Raw genomic sequence first — 10,088 nt, forward strand, 5'->3', positions numbered from 1 at the left:
AGTGAAAGGGGTGAGGAATCGGAGGATGATGAGGTGGACATCTTGCCTCTGTAGAGCCAGTTTGTGCAAGGAGAGATTGATTGCTTCTTTTTTGGTGGGGGTCCAAACCAACCAGTCATTTCAGTCAGCCGTGTGGCAGACCCTGTTGCTGAAATGATGGGTTCGTCAATGTTTTTCTTTTCAATCTAAGCCCCTGCAGTTTTCTGTAAGAATCTGCTTCGCTATGATGATCAACAAGTCACAAGGGCAAACACTCAGGGCTGGAGGCGTAGATCTTAGGACCAGCTGCTACAAGCATGGCAAAGGTGTCACTATCATTGGTGACACCCAGAGAGGCAGCGAGGGAGATTGTAATGCAGTGCGCGCAGATAAGCAGCGCAATGGTAAAATGGAGGCATGGTCTCATAGGTAGGGGTGTGGCCTGTTGGCCTGAATCTCCATTTTGTTGCTCCGGGTATCCCGGGGGTTGAGTGCTGCACCCGGGGACTAGTGTGTGAGTGGTGCTGGCTCCTGCACAGTGACAGAAACTGGGTGTTGCACGTAATGTCACAGTGAAACACCCATATTCTGTCACTGAAGAGGAGCCGGCACTTTGGTGTCACCCCCCTTGGCGGGTGACACTCGGGTGTGGGCCGCAACCCCGTTGTGATGCCACTGACCCATGGGAAGCTTTACGTGGCTTACCCATGTGTTAGTAGCCCCAAGCATCTTTTGTGTTAGTCCCTGAAGAAAAACTTCAAATATTTACAAATAAATTTTGTAATCAATGGGCCTAATTCAGTAAGGATTGCAAATTCTGCTAAGTAACAGAATTTGCAATCCTTTGGTTCGCATGCTGGGGCCACCCAGCATGCCGCCTCCCTTCTTGACCACGCTGAAATTGCAGTCGCAGTGCAGTTCAGCGTGATCATAAAAAATGGGTTAGCCTCCTGTTGGTGCAGACTGTATGTGTGCGCAGGAAGCCGCCACCATTTTTGTGATCGCAGCTGCTGCATGTGATGTCATGCAACCGCTCTGACCACGCCTCCTGTTTCTCCATTGCCGACCCCATTTTGAAGCCCTGCCCACGCACCGCTCCATCTCCGACTTGGAAATGGAGTGTTGCTGACCCCCCCCCCCCCCAGCACCGATTGACAGTCAGAGGCGATCGCATTAACTGCGGGGTGCCGCAGAAAATGCAGGCGCATGCGTATGCTCTTAGCAATTTTTGCAGTTGGACTGCTTATTGCGATTGCAATCCAACCTGAATCAGGCTCTATTACCTATCACAATGCACTGCGGGTAGTACAAAATGGGGTTAATATAAGAGAAAACCCCCCAGAGCTGTGCTCCTTAACTGTCCCTGGTGGCTAGTGGAGCAGCTGCCCAGTAATCAGTGTCCACGCCAGTGCGCACATGGCCCGCCCCCTACAGCCACGCTGGATCACGGTATAGTGTGGGCACAGAAGTCCCTTACCTCCCTTTCATCAGCGGCCTCGTGATCCCGGAGGGCGGTGTGTGTGTGACTTACCTTAGGAAGAAACCGGAGCCTCCGCTGCAGTGACCCAGCAACCAGGGCGCGGGAGTATACTGCGCCGCTGGGAGTGATGGAGCTGCAGTAAAGATGTCTATTAGACCTAGCCTGCTGCAGCCCTTGTAGATTCTTATAAAAAAAAGTTCTTCTTTTCTTGTCAAAATTAATAGCTAAGAATAGGCTGCCTGAGGCAGCCCCCTCTTAAGTGGCCTGCTACTGAAGGCACCAACTACAAACTGAGCTCCCTGTTCATGGAAGCGAGGTTATAGAGGAGGGGGCGCTGAGCATCTTGGGAACAGTCAAAAGCTTTGAGCCTGTTGGTGCCTCAGATCAAGATCCTACTCTACACCCCAATCTGAATCCTTGTGGAGTCCAGTGTACCCCACAGAAGAAATGAATGTGTCACACCCATTGGCAGCAACATTAGAATAGCTGCTGATGGGCACAATTGAGAAAGGAAGGGGGGAAAACATTTGAATCCAGCACATATATGTAATTTGAATATGTAATTTGTACCTTCCTACTTTAAAATGTAATGGATGAACCTCACCCTGTGAGAACTATCTTCATGATCAAGAGATCTCATACGCAAGAAAAGCATGTGCTGGGATAGGGCTGTGGAGGGCGGCTGCTCGGGCACACACCCGTCAAGTTAAGGAGATTCAACTGAGGAAGCACAAGGGAACTGCAGGGAGACCACATATTTTCAGATGAACATGAGAGGGCGGAAGGCTGCCTAATACTGAAGCACCCTCAAACATCAAACCATATGCAACAACTAGTACAAGCATTCCTGGGGAAAGGTCTGCAGCAGACGGATTTGCATACGGTGATGTCATCCAAGCAATGGGCATAGTTGGCTGCAACCCTCGTCTGCATATGAAAAGAGAAAATGGTCACGCAGGGCATGGCGGCCTTTGTGGGGTTGCGCTTGGATGACCCCTAGATCGCTTTATACACCCCCATCAGTGTGGGGCTCATGTCGGCCATGCCCAAGCCCCTGAAGCATTCAAGCTGATTTCTTGCAGCTGCTGCACCCAGTAACAGCTCCAGAGTTGCTCTACAAGACAAGTAAAAGGGTGTGAGCCCTGCAGCACCACCTGTAGTTTGCATACACACATATATAGGACAGCATCTCTTATATGCCCCAGGGGCAATAAAATAGTAGCCTTATCTAGGGTATCCGTCCATGCCGCTACAGCACTACACACCCAGGCCGACGCAATTGCCTGTCTGAGTAAGGTACCTGAATGTGTATAAATGGACTTCAGGGTAATCTCCTGTTTGCGGTCAGCAGACTCTTTGAGGGTAGCCGTATCCTGGGACGGGAGGGCTACCTTCTTGGATAAGCGTGTTAATGCTTTGTCCACCCAAGGGGAGGATTCCCATCGTAACCTATCCGTTGATGGGAAAGGGGAATCCTTTTGGAAATCTGCAGGAGATTCCCAAGCTTTTTCACATAACTCGTTCAGCTCGTGTGAGGGGGGAAAGGTTACCTCAGGCTTCTTTCCCTTGTACATATGTACCCTCTTGTCAGGGATAGGGGGCTCCTCTGTGATGTGCAAAACATCTTTTATTGCCATAATCATATATCAAATGTATTTTGCCAATTTTGGCTGTAACTTTGCATCATCGTAATCGACACTGGAGTCAGAATCCGTGTCGGTATCTGTGTCAACATCTGGATAGTGGGCGCTTATGAGACCCTGACAGTCCCTGCGACATAGGATTAGGCATTGGTTGAGACCCTGACTGTCCCAAAGCTTCTGCCTTGTCTAATCTTTTGTGCAATGAGTTTACACTAGCATTTAAAACATTCCACATATCCATCCAATCAGGTGTCGGCGGAGACACCACGTTCATTTGCTCCCGCTCCTCTCTAATATAGCCTTCTTCCTCAGACATGTCGACACACGCGTACCGACACACCACACACACAGGGAATACTTTTACTGAAGACATTTCCCCCACAAGGCCCTTTGGAGAGACAGAGAGAGAGTATGCCAGCACATACCCCAGCGCTATATAACCCAGGAACAGCACAGTAACTTAATGTTTGAACAATCGGTGAGGGGGAACATCTTGAAACCCCAGTTTGTACCCTTGGGACACTATTTGTAAAACACACGAGTCCATGTCCGAATGAATCCAGAACTGACTGAAGAGTTTTAGACGTGCCCCCACTGGTGCGGGCTCCTGCAAGAGAGCCCCAGCGTCATGCAGTGGATTTGGCAGAAGCAGAGGATGATCTCTGCTCCTGCGATCTTGAAGAGGATGCAGACCTCTTCTCTCTTCTCCTTCCTCTACCTGCAAAGAAAGGGGAATCTTAACTTCTTGCATATCTATTGGGCCGAAATGACTGCATCAGATAATGATGCGTCTTCATCCGTTGGGAGGGAACATAGGGCAAGAAGGTTGACTTACCTGCGGGAGCTGCCGAGATCAAATTAACTAGGCAGTCACCAAACAAGGCTTCACCTTCATAGGGAAGAGACTCCCTTTCTTCTTGGAGTCAGCATCAGCATTCTCTTGGTGAATCCACAATGCCCTCCTATCCGACACTGCCATGAAATTGGCCCGTGAACTCAAGAGTCCTATATCCCTTGCAGTCTCACGTAAGTATGCTGCAGTGTCCTTGATATGATACAACGTAAGGAGTATCCCATCTCTCCAGGGTATCTATATCGGATGACAAGGTATTCGACCAATTCTTGAATACTACTACTCACCCATGCACATGTAATGGCAGGTCTAAGTAATGTACCCGTGGTTACATAACTAGAAATAATGTAGCTTCCTGCATACGATCCGCTGGATTTGTGACAGGGCCCCGTGCAGAACAGGGGGTGACTCCCACTTTATTCTGTCCGCGGCGGGAAATGAATAAACAACCAGAATCCTTTTGGGGATTTGAAACCATCTTGTCGAGCTGGCCCAGACTTTCTCAAACAGAGATGGAGGAACGTTACATCAGCTTTCATTATATATCTATATATACATACATATAGACCCCTTTGTCAGGAACAGCAGGGTCTTCAGTGATTTTAATATGTCCTTAATATCCACAATCATGTACTGAATGCTCCTTGCCAATATTGGATCTAATCAGGAAACATTATGGTCGACATAAGTATCAGTATCCGTGTCAGTATCAGTGTGTAGTAACTGGGCAAAATAACATTTTTGCGACCCAGCGGGGCCTGAGGGAAAAGAAACATAGCCATGAATATCACATCTATTCTCTACGTCTGTGTCTGGGACACAGATTTATCCAACCTTACTCTGATATTACTGAAACATTTACCCAGTCAGTTATTGGTGGTGCCAACAGGGCCACCATCATATGTCTGCATTCCTAATATAGTTTCCTCTTGGGAAAAACATTCAGCCACCGACATGTTGACACACATATACCAAGTACCCACAGACACACCGGCTTATGGGGGACAGACCGTCAGTAAATCTGTCAGAGGGACACAGAGGATTTTTCAGCTCACAATCCAGCGCCAAAAGTACACAGTCTGGGAAATAATAAACTCTATAGTGATAGACTTGTAATGCTCTAAAGATGTTCTGGTGAGGTGAGGAAGAAGCCCCGCCGCTGTAATGGCGCGTATCTGTCCCGCTCAGAAATAATTAATTACGCTAGCGGGGTAAGGACAGTGCCCAGGCACTAATGTCCACTTTTTCCAGCCTTTTGTGAGGAATTTATGCTGCCCAGGGTGCCCCCCCCCCCCCGTGCCCTGCACCCTGCAGTGCCTGTGTTTGTGTGGGAGCATGGCGCGCAGCGTTCCGCTCGCTGCTCGGTACCTCAGAATGCCGTCACTGAAGAAGAAGTCTTCTGTTCTTCTGCTACTCACCTGTCTTCTGGCTCTGTAAGGGGGTGACGGCAGGCTGCGGGAGTGTGCATCTAGGCGTACCCAGCGATCAGCACCCTCAGGAGCTAATGGTGTCCTGTCAGCCTGAAGCAGAGCCATTGAACTCACTAGAAGTTGGTCATACTTCTCTCCCCTAAGTCCCACGAAGCAGGGAGACTGTTGCCAGCAGTCTCCCTGAAAATAAAAAAAACTAACAAGTCTTTTCAGAGAAACTCAGTAGAGCTCCCCTGTAGTGCATCCAGTATCACTGCGCACAATACTAAAACTGGAGTCTGGAGGAGGGGCATAGAGGGAGGAGACAGTTCACACCCTTTGAAAGTCTTAAAGTGCCCATGTCTCCTGCGGATCCCGTCTATACCCCATGGTTCTTAATGTGACCCCAGCATCCTCTAGGACGTATGAGAAAACAAATAACGCACACACGAGGAGGAGAGAACTAAGGAAGCTATAAGGAGAAGAGGGGAGGGAGGGGGGGTTGAAAGGTAAGGTAGTAAAGGCATATTGGATAAACTACAACCTTATACATATTCATTAATGTACCAGTAGTTAGAAGTAGAAGAGCTCTAACAGAAACCACAAAGCTTAGCTAAAGCCACACCACACTGGATATGCCCAATCTCATTTGATTTTTGTAGCAAAGCAGTATTGGACTTTGTTAATACATGGATGGGAGACTGCTTGGTAGTATCAGATTCTTTAGGTGTTTTTAAACTACCAACACCATTTTCTTGGTACATTTAATTTTTACTTGTATTCTTTTATGTACCAGAAGTTAGAAGTAGAAGAGCTGTAACAGAAACCACCAGCTCATCTACAGCCACAGCACACTGGATTTGCCCAATCTCTCCTGATCATGGAAGCTGAGCAGTGTTGGTCCTGGTTTTAGTACTTGGATGGGAGACCACAAGGAAATACCAGGAGCTGTGTGTATTTTTACAATACTAACACCGTTCTCTTGATGCATTCCATTTTGAAACATTGGGGCAGATCTATTAAGCCTGGTGAACTGATAAAGTGCAAGGTGATAAAGTACCAGCCAGTCAGCTCCTAACTGTCATTTTTCAAACCCAGCCTGTGACATGGCAATTAGGAGCTGATTGGCTGGTACTTTATCACCATGCAAATTATCATTTCACCAGGTTTAATAAATCGGCTGCTTACTCATTTATGTACGAGTAGTTAGAAGTAGAAGAACTCTAACAGAAACCACTAAGCTCATCTACAGCCACACCACACTGTATATGCCCAATATCACCTGATTTTAGGCCTGGTTTGTTCTTGGATGTGAGACCACCTGGGAATACCAGGTGCTGTAGGTAGTTTTATACTACCAACACCGTTCTCTTGATGCATTCCATTTTGAAACATTGGGGCAGATCTATTAAGCCTGGTGAACTGATAAAGTGCAAGGTGATAAAGTACCAGCCAGTCAGCTCCTAACTGTCATTTTTCAAACCCAGCCTGTGACATGGCAATTAGGAGCTGATTGGCTGGTACTTTATCACCATGCAAATTATCATTTCACCAGGTTTAATAAATCGGCGGCTTACTCATTTATGTACGAGTAGTTAGAAGTAGAAGAACTCTAACAGAAACCACTAAGCTCATCTACAGCCACACCACACTGTATATGCCTCTTCTTACATTCCGCTGCACTTATTGTGGGGTAGCCGCAATCCCTTCTGCTGTACGGTTCCACATTACATTGTTTCTTGTCACTTCCTGTTGATGCAGTAAGGAAACATCCAGGAATTACAGCAGCTTAGTTTTTTTTTTTTTTAACTGGGGCAATTTAGCTAGATCACAGGGCAATTTAGCTCCTTTGGTCCTTTTTTAGGACCAGTTAATCAGACAGTTGAGCAAACTGAAAAACAGCTAACAGGAAATTTCCACTTAAATGGTATTTTCTAATCTTATCTGACCATGACTAAGAATAAAGGATACACAAGATAAACTCTTAGAGCCATGGACCTTATCCATGTTTAAGCTCCATCAAATCTGTAATCAATAGCACTACATGCTCCCACTTTACCACTGTACTATATACTCTACCTGTGTTTTTAAGGTAAAAACACCATTTAACCCCAGTGACACTTGAATTAAAGCAGCAGCCTCTGGAATAGCATTCCTTAGCATTAATCCCAGGAAATCTGCAATCTTCACGCTCTTTGATAGCCATGCTACATTGCTGTTTACTTGGATGGAGCAGAGAGCACAACATCAGGACATAGGAAATATTACAATGCATGATAAGAAAGGTGTGAGCTCTACAGCAAGGCCTCTAACCCTTTGCCAGTGCCAAATACATAGGGCTTAACTCAGATCTGATCACAGCAGCAAATTTATTAGCTAAAACCATGTACACTGCAGGGGGGGGGGTGTATAATATGTGCAGAGAGAGTTAGATTTTGGTGCGGTGTGTTCAAACTGAAATCTAAATTGCAGTGTAAAAACAAAACAGCCAGTATTTACCCTGCACACAAACAATATAACCCACCTAAATCTCTCTGCAAATGTTATATCTGCCCCCCCCCCCCCCCCATCCCTGCAGTGCACATGGTTTTGCCCACTAGCTAACAAATTTGCTGCATCTGGGAATTACAGCAGCTTAATATTTCTTTTTACAGAAGGTTCAGCAAATTAAATTATTTAGTGAAATACTGTAATCATAACAGTTACAGGGATATTGTAGGTAGATTTATTGTCAGTGGATAAATGTAAAAATTAAACCCTTAGGCATAGTTCCAAAATGCTGTCATTGCAATCCAGATTTTAAGGATATCATGCTTGAGCACAGGTGACTTAATTAGAACTTCGGTCAATGTGAATTAACCATTGGACTCAACCATGGTTATCCTTAAAACCCAGGGGTCTATTTAAGATCGATCTTAATCGATGTTGGGCTTCCAGGTTGAAAAAAACACACACATTTGTTTTCACATTAAACAGACTTCCACATGAGAAAGCAGCAAGGATGCAGTGGCGTTAATGTTTCCTGGTGTCAACTTGTATTATTTCAGTAGACATTGAAATGAGGATGCATCTTGCTGCCTTTCCAATGAAGCAAGTTTAATTTAGTAATAGGTGAAAAACCATCCTTACAAAGGTGTTAATCAGAGACTTGGCTTTGTGGACACTTTTCAGAGAACAAATTTGTTAGCATAAAAATAAAGCCAGAAAATGAAGAGCTGTTTAATCACTCGATTGGATTTTTCTGCCAGCATATTTTTTTTCTCTGCAACCCACTGCTAAATTGTGCTTCCTAGCTGTTTTTTATAAAATCACTGAATCAAATCTAACTCTGATTACATCAGAGAAGGCCATGTACCCTACACCATAAGAGGAGGTTTGAAATTTTGACTTGTCTACTTAATATCACCAAAATCTGATCACAAGGTTAATTACGTCCCTGGGTGGGATTGAACCACCAACCTTTTGGTTAATAGCCAAACACACTAACCAATTGCGCCACAGAGACACTTTGCAAAAGTCCATACTGACAAAGGCTAATAAGCATTCATCTAAAACGTTTCCTAGAAAAACTTTAAAAAGTCAATAATCTGGAGAGTTTTTGTAAGATGTTTCTTCCATCAACCAACGAAGAAACACATTGGTACTTTCCCATGATGAGTGAGTGCTTCAGGATCTCTTGCACTTACATGTGCAGCAGAGTACTGCAATGGAAGCATGCTGGGCCCATAACCCAGAGGTAGGCAGATTGAAACTATCCTCTGCTATATGCATTTTTTTTGTTAATTAAAGTAATCCAAAACTGGGATTGATATTTTGTCTCTTTTATTTTTACTTAAAGTACAATAACTTTTACCATTTTAATTTGTTTTAATAGTATATTGACAGTATTATTTTCTTTCTAAAATCCACTTCATTTTCTTTACCCTATTATTAAAATGGTAATTGAAGAAGAGGAATTGTTGCTTTGACTGCAGCATTCCCGGGGTTAACTGGTGTTTCTTCAAGTCACAAGGTATGGAGCTGCTGTATAGTTACTCGCAAGTCAGTAGTTGTATGATGCTCACACCTGTTAAGCTGGATACACACAGAATGCCCTACACAGGGGGTGAAATGAGCGCCCCCCCCACCCCCCGTACGCTCAGCACACATCACGCTGTGCTGAGCGGGGGGAGAGATGTGTGCTGAGCAGTTCGCTCAGCACACATCTCTCCCCAAAATCGGGCCGTGAATACGGACCTTTAAACTGGATCCACACTTAGATTATCTGTCCAATTTTTTTTTCTAGTTGAAACAAAATTATGCTAATATGTGGCAGCAAATTACAATTGACCATTTGTTCACAAACACTGGAAAACATCCAAAAATGGTCATTTAGATAAATTGGTTAAATCCATTTCATTTAGCTAATTTATCCAAACTACCTTTATTGTATCTTTGTGGGTGAATGATGTGTGGGTCAGTGTTGAGGGTGGTGGAGGAGATGGGTAATAGGCACAGCAGGGTGTGGACAGTCAAATAGTGTGCTTAGAGGTTCAGAGTCATTGTATGAGACTCTGGCAACAGTGACTTGATGAGTCTGGTGTCCATAGGGTGGGACGCATTAACCTTTTTATGCTATTGAAATAGTTCTCCTCCTGACCGACGCAGTTCCTTGCTCCGAGGTTGGTGTATTGTCCTGTTGCAGCGCCTCTCCACTGTGGTCACAGTGAGCTGTGTGGTGTTGC

General features: G+C 45.2%; 1 non-coding gene across 1 annotated transcript; it reads right to left on the reverse strand.

The window, feature by feature from the left end:
* Positions 1-8,795: 8,795 nt before the first annotated feature.
* Positions 8,796-8,869, reverse strand: TRNAN-AUU (transfer RNA asparagine (anticodon AUU)). Its single transcript has one exon. It is a non-coding gene; the product is annotated as a tRNA-Asn (tRNA).
* Between the last annotated feature and the right edge of the window lie 1,219 nt (positions 8,870-10,088).

The sequence above is a fragment of the Pseudophryne corroboree genome, unplaced genomic scaffold (genome assembly GCF_028390025.1).
Source record: "Pseudophryne corroboree isolate aPseCor3 unplaced genomic scaffold, aPseCor3.hap2 scaffold_192, whole genome shotgun sequence".
In the NCBI taxonomy this organism is placed as follows: Eukaryota; Metazoa; Chordata; class Amphibia; order Anura; family Myobatrachidae; genus Pseudophryne; species Pseudophryne corroboree.